Below are 15,897 nucleotides of genomic sequence, written 5' to 3' on the forward strand. Positions count from 1 at the left end.
ATGTCTCTGTATATTAGGAGGATGCAGCATGTCAGCAGATGACATACACACACTAGCCATGCTTTACTATACATTACACACAGACATGAGCAGGGGGAGGAGAGGGGAGGGGTAACAGGGGTGACATCACTGCCTCTGACCATGTGACCAGCCTCATTTACATGATTAAAAATAGATGATTTTACAATGAATAATGTATGAAATAACTAGATAAAGGCTGGGATGGGATCCTTGTGAGCTGCTCCAACAGGTAGAGGTGACAGGACAAGTGACACAGACCTGATGACAGGTGTCCTTTAAAGTCACCATTTTGGTGTATTGGGACATATTGGGGGGCATTTGTTAACGCAATTGCGCAACAGTTGTGGTGGGTTTGCGCCAAAAATACTTTCTAAAATACCTTGCCATTTTATCAAGGCTTTTAGACCTTTTTTTGGCACTTTCCAGACTTATGTGATTAAAGGGCATGGTATTTGAGTGAGAAGGGTGTGGCCTAGTGATAAAGAGGTGTGGCTTATGGGAATCGGCCATGTGGCCAAAATTCTGGCGCACGGTTTAGACCAACTAAAAGTAGGTTTTAAGTAGGTACCGACAGTCTTGTGCTGCACCAGAATTTATCATCACAATGATAAATCTGGCACAGCAAAAGACTAGTGTTTTCCAGCTAGAGACTAGTGGAACCTGAGTCACATTGGGGCACATTAACTAAGGGTCCGCAGACCGCAATTCCATCGTTTTTACAGAATATTTCCATTTCGCGTCGAATTGCCCCGGGTTTTTGGTGCACGTGATCAGATTATGGCGCATCGGCGCCGGCTTGCATGTGACAGAAATCGGGGGGCGTGGCGTCGGACAACCCGACTGATTCGGACAAACCGCTGAATTTAAAAGCAAAATTGTGTCGCAAGATCAAGCACTCACGTGCACCGGGAAGAAGACTGTGAACTTCGGCGGACCTCAGCGCGGAAGCGATACATGCAGGAAATTGGACACACGACCTTAGTGAATCGCGGCGGACCCGAATCCTCGTCGGACAACGCACCACGGGATCGCGACAGGAACAGCTAAGTAAATTTGCCCCATTGTTAAATCTTTCACATTGCATTGATTAACCCATCATGGTCCATGGTCCAATGCAAATTTAAACTAATGGGATGTCATGGCTGAATGGTGCAGCTATTATACACAAGCCTGTATAGCAATAGTGTTTATTATCTGAAGAATAATTATTACTGTTTCTATGAAAATTTTGAAATTATTTCCATAAAACCCTTTTATGTTACATTTTACATACATTATTAGAAATAAACGACACCACACAGTATAGTAAGTTAAATAATGTGACATTTTATTATAAATATATTTTTTAATGTAATTGGTTGTTACCTCCCGTCACTCACAGTGTACTGCGGCGCTCACGACCGGAAAAACCCCCTGTGGGGGAAACCTGCAGGGAAACCATGGCCGCTGTACTGCCCTTCCTCTGGGCATACTAAGGGAGGTAGTGGCAGTGTATCTACCTACCTAGAGTGACTGCATGTAGCTACCTACAGTGATTGAGGCTGTGAATGTTATGTGCTGTGAGTTTATTTCTGGGCCTTACCAATAAACATATGCCTTCATCCATGTTGCTTTTCTGGTCTTCTCCATGATGGTCTAGCAGCTGTTATCTTGCAGCCTGGCAGAGGTAAGTATACATGATGTTTCAGGCTTTCTTGCAGACCTCCTGCTTGCATAGTTGAAGATAGATGATGACTCTCTTTACTCTTCCCTGGGTGCTGGAACAACCGGGCTATGGTGGATCGGTCATATTGGTCTTTCTCTTGTCCACGCCCAATGTTGGGGTCCTCGGCCATTATCTGATGACAGGTGTCCAGGTCTACCCAAGCTTGGAAGCCAATTCTCTTGAACAGCAGGTCACGATAATGGAGAAAATGCTCCAGAAAGCAGAAGCGTTCCAAGGGCCAGAAGAGGATCTCGCTGTGGATGTCTGAATCTTGCTCTTCAAATTGACTGGCTAGGAAGAGTGCTGGAAAGAAGTAGTGTCTGTAGAGCTTAGTGGGAAGTCTTGCTCTTCTGAAATACTCACAGACCGTAGCCAGGAGGTACTTGTCTGAAGAGGTCCTGCTGCTGTCACTGGAAAGGAACTCTGTGATGTATTCATCCTCCAGGAGGCTGAGGAAGGCTGCCATCTCTTCCTTCTGCTGTGCCAGGTCTATCTTCCTATTTTTAGGGGTACGCTCCTGGTGATCTGGTGGTGAAGTCTCCAGTCTCTTCCTCTCCAAGTCTTTTCTTCTTTCTTCATTTGACATGGTCGGTAGATCTTTTTGTATTTTTCTCTCCAGGAGATTGAGGAAGGCCGCCATCTTTTTGTCCTGCTGTGCCAGATGTATCTTCCTTCTCCCAAGTGACTTGGTGGTGAAGTCTCCCATATCTGTCTGTTCATTTCCTTTTCTTCAGTCTTTTCTTGAATGTAGATGGTAGATCTTCCGTGTGGATCTGGGTTTTGGTTAAAATTAATAATTCCAAAATCACTTGATGTAGTAACGGGAGCCTGTCTTAGCACTCTGAGAGCTTTCACTGACTGGCACCAACCAATGTTTTTTTCCCCCTGCATTGAAGTGGTGTGCTGCAATCCTATTGGCTGCTGAATGTGGCACTTGCCACGATGACTCACACACCAGATAAGTCTTAAATATATATATATCGCCAGCATTCATTGGGTTCATTTTTGACACTTTACCTTAGAAAAAAAACAATGTTATTATAACAGGGCCAGATACTGATAAGGCATTTAAGGGTTAGGATACAGCACCTTATATTTGTCTGTCCCGGGCACTGCACATTTCATTATATAGCTGTTGCTTCTCTTCTGCTGAGGCAGATACTGGATATATATGAAGTACTCACTGTATGATTGTTGCACCTAGTAAGTAACCAATCAAATCTCAGCTTTTATTCCTCAAACTGCTGTAGTAAATACAAGCCGTATTGCGATTGGCTTCTTTGGGCAACAGACAGATTTTCTGAGCCATTAATGTCCAACAACAAAATATGTATGTAAAGTGTATTTGTACACAGGGCTGTAGTTACACTTTATTGTGTCCTCAGATGTAGAAGGGTTGGGTGTCGCAGAGATCAATGACAGGTGACAAGAAATGGTAGTCATTGTGGTTTTGGGGACTGACTCCTATCCATCACTATGGCCATAGACAGCACAAAGAAGGTTTATTAGGAAACCATTATATGTCCATACAGATCCCTGCAACAAGCAGATATCAGATAGATTTCTGACTGATCCTTCCTCATACACATAATACAATAAAGAGGATACCAGCATTGGAATAATGTCCCACTCTATCGTGGCCTTCATACTTTTCCTCTTCTACTGCACCATAAATGCTATAATTAAGTAAAAACAAAATGATCAAACTTGTAAAATTTGCCCACTTATATTGTGGCCTTTCTCCCGTCCTGGTTATGAAACAAAAAAAAAACTTTACTCACCTTTCCATCATTCCCCGCAGACCTGCTTCCTCCTCTCCCAGGGCTCCAAGATGACAAGACAGAGGGGGCGTGGGGCAGCCAGCGGTAGCTAATCCCCTCGGTTGACCCCACCTCTCCTCCTCGTCATCTCAGAGCTGCAAGGAGAAGAGGAAGCAGGACTGTGGAGGAACGATGGAAAGGTGAGTTACCAGGAGACCACCTCCTGGTCTCAGCTCTGCACCTCTTGTGTTTGGGCCGGAGACCAGAAGGAGGTGGGACAGCAGGAGGAGAGAAGGGATGAACCAAGGGGAGGAGCTACCTCCAGCTGCCCCCCCCCCCCTCCCATTTGCCTTATCATCTTGGAGCCATGGGAAAGGAGGAATCAGGACTGTGGGGAACAATGGAAAGGTAAGTAAAGTTTTTTTTTGTTTCCCCAGGCCAGTAGAGAGGCCACAATATAAATGAGCATGAAGGGCAAGGGGCCACAATATTCAGAGGATATAATAATAAGAGGGGGAGCAGATAGGGGGCATAATACGAGGAGGAGCAGATAAGGTGCATAATAAGGAAGGAGAGCTGAGAAATGGGGACCAAGGAAATGGGAGGGGGAGCAGAGATCGGTTCATAATAAGAGAGGAAGCAGAGAAAGTGACCAAAATAGAAGGGGAATGGGGCATTGTACAGGGCGAGAATATAAAGTGTAAGAGCCATTATTCTAGGTATTATATTGTGTGAGCATACTAGGGGGGTGGGATAAGGAGCGGGGGAAGGAGCGTGGTTTATTATGCAAAAAAATGTGTGGTGCGCTATGCGCGCCACTCTTTTTGTCCCTCTTTCCTCAGCTCAGAGGTTGGGAGGTATGTTAGACACCATTACACAGGATATAATACCATATACTGTACTATACAAACCTAGACAGTATAGTACACAGGGTATAATAGTATATAATAGTATACTCTGCACTGTACACACCCAGACACTATAGTACACAGGGTATAATATTATACTCTGCACTGTACACACCCAGACACTATAGTACACAGGGTATAATATTATACTCTGTACTGTACACACCCAGACACTATAGTACACAGGGTATAATATTATACTCTGTACTGTACACACCCAGACACTATAGTACACAGGGTATAATATTATACTCTGTACTGTACATACCCAGACACTATAGTACACAGGGTATAATATTATACTCTGCACTGTACACACCCAGACACTATAGTACACAGGGTATAATATTATACTCTGTACTGTACATACCCAGACAGTATAGTACACAGGGTATAATAGTATACTCTGTACTGTACATACCCAGACACTATAGTACACAGGATATAATAGTATACTCTGCACTGTACACACCCAGACACTATAGTACACAGGGTATAATATTATACTCTGCACTGTACACACCCAGACACTATAGTACACAGGGTATAATATTATACTCTGTACTGTACATACCCAGACAGTATAGTACACAGGGTATAATAGTATACTCTGTACTTTACATAACTAGACAGTATAGTACACAGGGTAGTACTCTGTATAGTACACACTTAGACAATACAGTCAGGGCCGCATCTGCCATGAGGCGAGATGAAAATCTCGCTTCAGGCGGCAGAATGCGGGTCCCTGTAAAGGGCGGCGAAATTCGCCGCTCTAAAGTGGGCGATTCGGGCGTCCATTAACGCCCGAATCGCCCACCAGCTAAATAAATCGCGCCTGTCTCTTTAAGACACAGGCGCGATTTATATGCGGAGCGACGCAGCGCCTTTCCGGCAGCTGCGTCGCTCCGTTCTAAGCAGTGACACAGGCGTCATGACGTCACGCACATGTGTCACTGTGCGGAGCCGCGGCCTGCCGGAAGAGCCGTGTGAGGACGGGACCCGTGCGCCGAGGGAGCAGCTGCCTGCAGGTGAGTATGATTTTTATTATTTTTCATGTATTTAATTAATTAAATGTGGCTAATAATTAATAGTGGGGGGCGGCTATATATATATCATATGGGGCCAGAATTATTTTATACTGGGGGGGGGGGGCTTGATGGAATGCTATGTATTTTATTTGGGGCTATAATTATTTTATACTGGGTGGGGGGCGCAATATATATCATATGGGGCCAGAATTATTTTACACTGGGGGGGGATGATGGAATGCTATGTATTTTATTTGGGGCTATAATTATTTTATACTGGGGGGGGGGGCGCTATATATATCATATGGGGCCAGAATTATTTTACACTGGGGGGGGGGGATGATGGAATGCTATGTATTTTATTTGGGGCTATAATTATTTTACACTGGGGGGGGGATGATGGAATGCTATGTATTTTATTTGGGGCTATAATTATTTTATACTGGGGGGGGGGCGCTATATATATCATATGGGGCCAGAATTATTTTACACTGGGGGGGGGGATGATGGAATGCTATGTATTTTATTTGGGGCTATAATTATTTTACACTGGGGGGGGGGATGATGGAATGCTATGTATTTTATTTGGGGCTATAATTATTTTATACTGGGGGGGGGATGCAATATATATTTATATTATTTGGGGCTATACCGTAATTATTTTATACTGGGGGGAATGCTATATATATATTATTTGAGCCTATGATTGTTTTATACTGGGGGGATGCTATAGATATTATATGGGGCCAGAATTATTTTATACTAGGGGTGGGGGGGGGGGTTCTGTATATTTTATTTGGGGATTTGGGGCTATACTTATTTTATACTGGGGGGATGCTATAGATATTATTTGGGGCTATACTTATTTTATACTGGGGGGATGCTATAGATATTATTTGGGGCTATAATTATTTTATACTGGGGGGGATGCTATAGATATTATTTGGGGCTATAATTATTTTATACTGGGGGGATGCTATAGATATTATTTGGGGCTATAATTATTTTATACTGGGGGGATGCTATAGATATTATTTGGGGCTATAATTATTTTATACTGGGGGGGATGCTATAGATATTATATGGGGCCAGAATTATTTTATACTAGGGGCGGGGGGGGGGGGTTCTGTATATTTTATTTGGGGATTTGGGGCTATACTTATTTTATACTGGGGGGGATGCTATAGATATTATTTGGGGCTATAATTATTTTATACTGAGGGGGGGACGCTATATATATTATTTGGGGCTATAATTATTTTATACTGGGGGGGTATGCTATAGATATTATTTGGGGCTATAATTATTTTATACTGGGGGGGGGATTCCGTATATATTATATGGGGCCAGAATCATTTTATACTGGGGGGTGCTGTATATATTATATATCACTATATCACTAAGCTGGGGGGGCTGTATATCAGGTACAGTATATTACTAAGCTGCAGGGGCTGTATATCAGGCATAGTATATTACTAAGCTGGGGGGATGTATATGGGGTACAGTATATTACTAAGCTGGGGGGATGTATATGGGATACAGTATATTACTAAGCTGGGGCTGTATATGGGATACAGTATATTACTAAGCTGGGGCTGTATATGGGGTACAGTATATTACTAAGCTGGAGGGCTGTATATGGGATACAGTATATTACTAAGCTGGGGGGCTGTATATGGGATACAGTATATTACTAAGCTGGGGGGCTGTATATGGGATACAGTATATTACTAAGCTGGGGGGCTGTATATGGGATACAGTATATTACTAAGCTGGGAGGGGACTGTATATGGGGTACAGTATATTACTAAGCTGGGGGGGCTGTATATGGGATACAGTATATTACTAAGCTGGGGATGTATATGGGATACAGTATATTACTAAGCTGGGGGATGTATATGGGATAAAGTATATTACTAAGCTGGGGGGCTGTATATGGGGTACAGTATATTACTAAGCTGGGGGGATGTATATCAGGTACAGTATATTACTAAGCTGGGGGATGTATATGGGATACAGTATATTACTAAGCTGGGGGGGATGTATATGGGATACAGTATATTACTAAGCTGGGGGGGGCTGTATATCAGGTACAGTATATTACTAAGCTGCAGGGGCTGTATATGGGATACAGTATATTACTAAGCTGGGGGGGCATATAGCAGGTACAGTATATTACTTAGCTGCAGGGGCTGTATATGGGATACAGTATATTACTAAGCTGGGGGATGTATATGGGATAAAGTATATTACTAAGCTGGGGGGCTGTATATGGGGTACAGTATATTACTAAGCTGGGGGGATGTATATCAGGTACAGTATATTACTAAGCTGGGGGATGTATATGGGATACAGTATATTACTAAGCTGGGGGGATGTATATGGGATACAGTATATTACTAAGCTGGGGGGGCTGTATATCAGGTACAGTATATTACTAAGCTGCAGGGGCTGTATATGGGATACAGTATATTACTAAGCTGGGGGGGGCATATAGCAGGTACAGTATATTACTTAGCTGCAGGGGCTGTATATGGGATACAGTATATTACTAAGCTGGGAGGGGACTGTACATGTGGGGCAAGATTTTATCCCTTTATAATGAAGGGATGTGTTATATGTGGGGTAGCGTGCGGTCAGTTGTGTTGTGAGGGGTATATATTATTTAGGAGCACAGTGTTGTTATCCAGGAGACTTTATACTGTAAGTGACTGTGGTATTTTTAGGGACGCCGGGTGGAGATGCTGCACGGAGCTGAAGATATCCGGCCGTGAATTCAGCTGTGATACGTCATGGATTGGAGAACCCGGAATAAAGTCCTCCTGATGGAAGAGATTGTCATCTAAAAGGTACTAGATGTCACTAATGCCTCTCAGATCCTGTAGTCAGTCACACAGTGTCAGGGAGCTGTCTGTAGGGATGTTACTTGTTAATAAAGTTTAAGGATTTACTTAACAGGGAGCGGGGGGGGGGGGGCAGCATTTTAATATTCGCCTCAGGCAGCAAATATGCTAGAATCGGCCCTGAATACAGTACACAGGTTATACTAGTTTTACTCTGTACTGTACACACAGGGAATAAAAGTATCATCTGTACATAAAGACCTGCAGCACACATGATATGATGGTATTAATCACATATGGCGAGCATAGGACTTTTAAAAAAATATGTATGGTGTCTAATTTCTACAAACAACAATTCCACCCTGCTTACATTAGTTTAGGATATCAAGATATCTGAATAACAGGTCCTAATGGTGACAATGCCACCCAGCTTTCCAGCAGTTGATGTGTGTCCCAGCAGTCTGACCACACACATATGTAAGGTCCCTTACACATCAGCCTTTGTAATGTTATTTTACCTACCCACATTAAGTAAGTGGTAAATGTTAGGCCCCTTACAGGCCTGGCGTGTGCTGGCTAGAATGTCCGGCCCAAACTTTGGCAACTGACCTAAGTTCTGGTTGCTTTGCATTCAGGCTGGACTTGTGAAGTGAGTTGGACCCCCTGCGAGTCCAACCCTGCAAGTGTGAAGCGAGTTGGACATAGTGTGTAAGGGACTTACCAATTACTTAATGCGGGTACGTAAAATATCAGTACAAAGGCAGAACCATCAGCTGAAACGTTGCTTGAGATAGAATAAACACCACTTTATTTTTCACAACCCTGCTAGTGCTGCCTTTTTCTTGGAAAGATAGAAAAAAAAAGTTTTCCCCATGATTCATCCCTCTTCAATACACTTCAATTATCCTTACCCTCATTAATTGATATAATTGTGTTACATGACTCAAACCTGTGACGTGGTCTCCATCCTTGACCTTGGAGCCGTCCTTTATTTTATGAATATTCTATTCTATGTGTCATGCCACCAATTTCACTAGATATGAGCAGCACAGAAAAATGTCAGGAATCAGAACTGCTTTTTTAAAACCCCATTATTGTGTGATAATTATTATTATCAGATAATAGGTGTTTCCATTCTAGGTGTGTGCTCTGGATACTACAAGCCGTGTATACTGCAGTACAGCTTGCAGTCAGAGGTATAAACCTTCGTCAGCGTCTACAGATCTCCATGGTGACTAGGACATGTAAAGAGCGTCACTGCAACCTGATCCTTGGTGACTGCCAATCATGTGAAATGGTGCTTGACCAGCCCTTCCCCTCTGTCTCATTCCTCCAGTATGATTGGGCGCGGGGAGTGCCCCTCAGGTAGCAGGTTACCAGCTGAATGCAGGTAGCGGAGAGAAAGACACAGGAGCTGGCAGTCTAACGTTTTACAGCATCCTTAAACTTTGTCCCATGAAGGATTTGCAAGAATTCATGTAAGTACTTAAAAAAAACTTTTTTTCGACCTTATGTGTCATACAATGGGAAGGGACAGCGCTATATACGCAATGGATACATGATGTTAATAATTTATTTACAGCATCCTCTGAGCATCCTGCAGCAGATTGAGGAAGTAGATAGTGAAAACACATCGAGCACAAAGAAGTTACTAAAATGGATAATGAAGAAAACCCTTTGGTACAGAGAAAAACTTTACATTTTTGATGTTTGAATTTCAATTATTTTTGCACAGGTAACTTCTTAACTATATGGAATTTACTACATTTGCACAGCACAGTACCTGCCATACTTTCCCATCAAGGTTGTCTTTTAAGATGAGCAAATCCAAGATTCACTTAAATAAAGCTCCACTGAATTTGTGAAAGCTTTTATTCAAATCTATTCAGTTCAATTGTCCTTGAAATTAGTATACAGGCAGTCCCCGGGTTACATACAAGATAGGTTCTGTAGGTTTGTTCTTAAGTTGAATTTCTATGTAAGTCGGAACTGTATATTTTATAATTGTAACCCCAGCCAAAATTTTTTGGGTCTCTGTGACAATTGGATTTTAAAAATGTTGGATTGTCATAAGAATAATAATAATTCTTTTATTTATTTAGCACACACAGATTATGCAGCGTTGTACAAAGAATGTCAAATTGGTCCCTGTCCCCATGGGGCTCACAATCTAAACATCCTAACAGTATGTTTTGGAGTGTGGGAGGAAACCGGAGTACCCGGAGGAAACCCACGCAAACACGGAGAGAACATACAAACTCTTTGCAGATGTTGACCTGATAACCAGGATTAACAATAAAGCTTAATTGCAGACTCCTTTGATAACTGTTATAGCAGTTTATTGTAGCCTAGGGCTAAAGTACAGTAAATTTCCAACATCCAGAGGTTCGTTTATAACTAGGGGTCGTCTGTAAGTCAGGTGTTCTTAAATAGGGGACCGCCTGTATAACCCCTCTAGTCCTATTAAACACAGATTTCATAAAAAGCTCCTACCTTGTTTTATTGTTTTGGTTTTTTTTCATTTTCACTCACCCATCCCACCCTTCCTAAGCTCTGAGATGAATGGCAGCAGTAGCCATCACCATTGTCAATCCAAAGCAAAGCAGAAAATATTCAGATTTGTGTTTGTGCCTTAAAAATGGCAGATTCAGACCAAACCTATAAACCAGTGGATAGATTAGCTCATCTGTAGTTGCCATTCAGCTATAAAGTCCCAATATGTTTAAATACATTTTCAGAGGGTTGTTCCAGTGCAGCTAAGGCTCAGTTCACAACTGTTTCAGTCAGAAGAGGGATGCCGTGGGATGCCGGTCGCTTATCAACCACAGCAAATATTGTCCCTTCATGTTAATAATTTTTGATTCTTTCTTAACACTGGAAATGCCTTGAAAATCCACTCAACCAATCACTGGGCACAATGGTGATCCACCTCGGCCACTGATTGACTGCAGATGCACTTCCTGTGTTTTGAAACAGGAGCAGGAAGTGAAGACCAGTGGGGCTTTATATACATTACAACAATGGTGGCAATGTTTATTTTTAACCCATTTGGAGCCTAATTTATTAAAAAGGACAAACTTTAAACAGGAATGTAGCTCAGATTAAAAAATAAAGATGTTTGCGAAACTGATTCATTATTATGAATAAGATATTACATGTATTAATATTGCATCACTGACATGTAGATATATGGGTTATCTGCTTTCATATAAGCATTGAAACATATCTGCTTCTATATTCTAAAAATTAGAACAGAATTATTTACCTTATTGTGTTCCAAAAATCTGAAAACTTTAATAAAATATCTGATTTAAAGAACAGAATTATGTATTCACTAAGTCTTCTCTCTGACATGATAATAGTCTCGCTCCTGTTCAGATGTGTAACTAGAAAACAAGGTCCCAGGTGCAGGAATATTATTAGGCCTCCAGTGACTGTAATAGCACTAAAGAATTATTTCCATTTCAGGTGTTACACAGGGCCCTGAAGGAATGGTCATGTTCCCATACTCACTGACCATTGTGTGACTCTTAAAGGTGAGTCATCTGTAAGAATAGACACTTCTACCTTGTTACCTTCAGAAAGAGAAGTCTATTTATTGTGCTGTTATGTTTCACATTAGCTGCGGCTCTGCTCTAGTGTAGCTGGACAAGCAAATGCAGTGCTTACTGTTACATCTCACAACAATTACAGCCATCAGGCAAATTAGTTTCATAATATGACTTCTCAGATAAGCATTTTAAGGTTTTCTGATAGATGTATTGTATTATTGCTATAAAAGGATTAGCTGTTATCTATAAATGCAAGGAATTAAACAAGCTATATATTTATATGTTCTTCAGGTCATGAGCTCTGGACATCAGAACAGGGATCTGTCTCCATGGCTTAAAGGGGTATTTCCATCTGGGCATTCAAATTTAATGTAATTCTGCCGAATAGATAAATGTGTTCTATTGTATGTTATAAAAAAAATTCCTGTGTGAAGATAATTTCCCATTAATATAGCTATGTTAGAAACAAGATAGCTGTCCTTGGATACGACCACCCCCTTCATTCTTGCAGCTGTGGCCACACATGAGCCATTGAGCCCTGCCTAACCAACTGGATTCAGCAATCAATACCACAGGATGGCTATAGGACAGGCATATGCAAAAACTATTTGTTTCTTTGTGCAATCACCCCAACAGAGGTGGTTGATTCAAAGGGCAATTACCGTATATACTTGAGTATAAGCTGGGTTTTGGAGCTCAAAAAATGTACTGAAAAAACCTAACTTGGCTTACACATGAGTCTATAAAATAAATTAACTCTGTATTGACCTTCCTTACACCCCCAGTAGATCCTGCTCTTTCTTACGGTGTCTGCGTGATGCCGGCACCCACATTATGAAGTCAGCTGCTTGCTGACACAAGTGCCGATGCTGGTGGCGCACATGTACTGACGTTGGCAAGCAGCGGACATCATAGTGTGTGTGCTGGCAGTGCGCGGGGACCGGAAGACGGAGTTGGAGCACCAGAATAAAAAAGAGGACCTGCGGGGGGTGTCGGAAAAGTGAGTACAGAGTTACATATTTTAAAGGCTTGGCATACTCGACGGAGGGACTGCTGGCTATATACTAAAGGGCATGGGCTGGCAGGCTATATACTAGGGGGCATGGGCTTGCTGGCAATATACTGGGGCAGAGGCTGGCTATATACTAGGGGGCATGGGCTGGCTATATACTAGGGGACATGGCCTAGCTATATACTTGGCGGGCAGGGGCTGCTGGCTATATAGTAGCGGGCATGGGCTGGTAGGTTATATACTAGGGTGCATGGGCTTGCTGGCAATATACTGGGGTAGGGGGTGGCTATATATTATGGGGCATTGGCTGACTGGTAATATACTGGGGCAGGACCTAGATATATACAGGTGGCAGAGGCTGCTGGTTATATACTAGTGTGCATGGGCTGGCTATATACCTGGGGCATGGGCTGGCTATATACTGGGGAGCATGAACTATCTTACTATATACTAGGAGGAATGGGCTGGTTGGCTATATACTAGGGGGATGTGCTGGCTATATACTATGGGGCATGGGCTGGCTGGCTCTATACTAGGGGACATTGGCTGTCTGAATTTATACTAGGAGGAATGGGCTGGTTGGCAATATACTGGGGGCAGGGGGCTGTCTGTCTATATACTTGTGGTCATGTGCTGGCTTGCTATATACTAGGGGGCATGGGCGGGCTGGCTATATACTAAGGAGCATTGGCTGGCAGGGTATATACTTAAGAGGCCCGTGTCTCTCTGGCTATATACTAGGGGCAAGTGGCTGGCAGCTATATATTTACTGGGGGGGAAGGGTACTGGCTGAAGCCTGTGACTAATGTTTTCCCCACCCTAGGCTTATACTAGGCTTAAGGTTCTCCCATTTTTTGTGGTAAAATTAGGCACCTCGGCTTATACTTGGGTCGGCTTATACTCAAGTATGTGTAAATACAGTATTTCATTTGTAAGGGACAACGTGGCTACATTTATGGGAATTTATCTTCACAAAGGTAGATATTTTTTAATAACATTTATTAAAGTGTATATATGGTAGGTTAATTAAATTAAATGTCAATGCCCAGATGAGAATATCCTTTTAAACAGGGGTTGGTGCACACTTCACCACTGCAACCTTTCACTGCAACTCTTAGACCAATGATTGATGATGTGTGTATACAGACAACTCTATGTTTTAGTCATTTAAACTATTCCTGTTGAAAAGGACCAGAACTCAACAGGATCCAGTTTTGATGCTCTTTTATGAATACCATATACTCGAGTATAAACCGAGACCCCTAATTTTAACACAAAAAACAGGGAAAACCTATTGCCTTGAGTATAAGCCGAGGGTGGGAAATACTTGTGTTTTTAATGCCTGGATGAAAATAAAAACTTCTGGAATGTAACTTCATGGGTAATGTGGCTTCCTCTATTGATTGTACTTAATCTTGTACTGGTTATAAAAGTTTAATGATGAACTTCAAACATGCTCTTATATCCCATTTATTTAGGAAAGCCAATCACATTTCCATACTGCATGAAGCCATCCACCCCGACTACTGTCCAGACCAGATCTCCCAGACAGTGTAGGAGATGTGGCCTCTATACTTGTCGAGGCTCCTAATTTTGCCACACAAAAAAAAAACTGGGAAAAGTGTTATTGGCTGGAGTGTAAGCCCTAAGGCAGGAAATGCAGCGGCTACTCTGTTAAATTATCCAGCAATGGCCACGGCAGAACCCTTTAAAGAATTGTCCACAGCAGGGCCCCCTTTAATGAAATGCCCACAGCAATGCCCACCTTTAATGTTATGTCATCAGCAGAGCCCACCTTTAACCTCTTAACGCTCAGCGTCCGATATATCGGACGCTGAGCGCAGTGACTTAGCGCTCAGCGTCCGATATATCGGACGCTGAGCTGATGCCGGTTCAGCTCAAGATCTGAGCCGAACCGGCATCGGGAAACACGGGGTGCCGACTGTGACTGATAGCCGGCACCCCAGTGTAACACCCGCGATCGGAGTTGTCTCCGACCGCGGCATCTAACATGTATCTGGGGGATCTTTCCCCCACGATCGGCCCCCCCGAACCGTTTTCGGGGTGCGCCGATCGTTGCTATAGTAACTCTGGGGTCCGATCTGGACCCCAGAGTTACCTGCAAGAATTGCCAGTAAGATGGCGTCTGTGACGTCATCTTACTGGCACAGTGCCAGCCTATGCAAGTGTATAGGCTGACACTGATAATACTCTGCAATACATGAGTATTGCAGAATATTATCATGAAGAAGCAATCAGATGATTGCTTCTTCATGTCCCATGGTATAAAAGTGAAAAAGTAAAAAAAAAAGTTATTCAATAAAAAAATAAAGTCATAAATCACTAAAAATGCCCCAAACCCCCAAAACATATAAAGAGACATATAACTCAAAAAAAAGTCTAAATCATAACACAAACCCCACATATATAGTATCACCGCGTCCGTAACAACCCGTAGAATAAAAGTAAATCATTATTGAACCCGCACGATAAACGCCGTAAAAAAAAACTGTTATAAACCCTCCAAAAATTATGATTTTTACCTTTTCAATCCCACAAAAAATGCTATAAAATGTGATCAAAAAACCATATGTACTGCGACATGATACTGGTGCAATGTACAACATGTCCCGCAAAAAACAAGCCATCAACCAGCTCCGTAGCCAAAAAAGTAACAAAGTTATGCTACTTGGAAGACGGCAATACATAAATGATAGATTTTTCCCCACATTAGGGTTTTGTTTGACAAATTTAGTAAAACGTAAGAAAATATATTCATGTCTGGTATCCCCGTAATCGTATCAACCCATAGAATAAAGATAACATGATTATTAGGCTATACGGTGAACACCAAAAAAAAAAGAAGTAAAAAATCCAGTACAGAATTGATGCTTTTCTACTCCTGTCCTCAAAAAACGTTCCTAAATTTTCAACAATAGGTGATACAAACCCCAAAATGGTAACATTGGAAAAAGCATCTCATCCCGCAAAAAAAATGGCATCACATGGCCCCAATAACGAAAAAGCGAAAATTTTATAGCCTTCAAAAGGGGCCAATGAGGAAACTAA

General features: G+C 42.2%; 1 protein-coding gene across 1 annotated transcript in view; it reads left to right on the forward strand.

The window, feature by feature from the left end:
- Positions 1-9,502: 9,502 nt before the first annotated feature.
- The window catches only part of PLS1 (plastin 1), a 50,813-nt gene continuing 44,418 nt past the window's right edge, over positions 9,503-15,897 (forward strand). The window contains exons 1-3 of the mRNA XM_072139589.1: positions 9,503-9,743; positions 9,848-10,000; positions 11,734-11,801. The gene's annotated coding sequence lies outside the window, so the exon portion shown is untranslated. The remainder of the gene's footprint in view (positions 9,744-9,847; positions 10,001-11,733; positions 11,802-15,897) is intronic.

The sequence above is a fragment of the Engystomops pustulosus genome, chromosome 3 (assembly GCF_040894005.1).
Source record: "Engystomops pustulosus chromosome 3, aEngPut4.maternal, whole genome shotgun sequence".
In the NCBI taxonomy this organism is placed as follows: domain Eukaryota; kingdom Metazoa; phylum Chordata; class Amphibia; order Anura; family Leptodactylidae; genus Engystomops; species Engystomops pustulosus.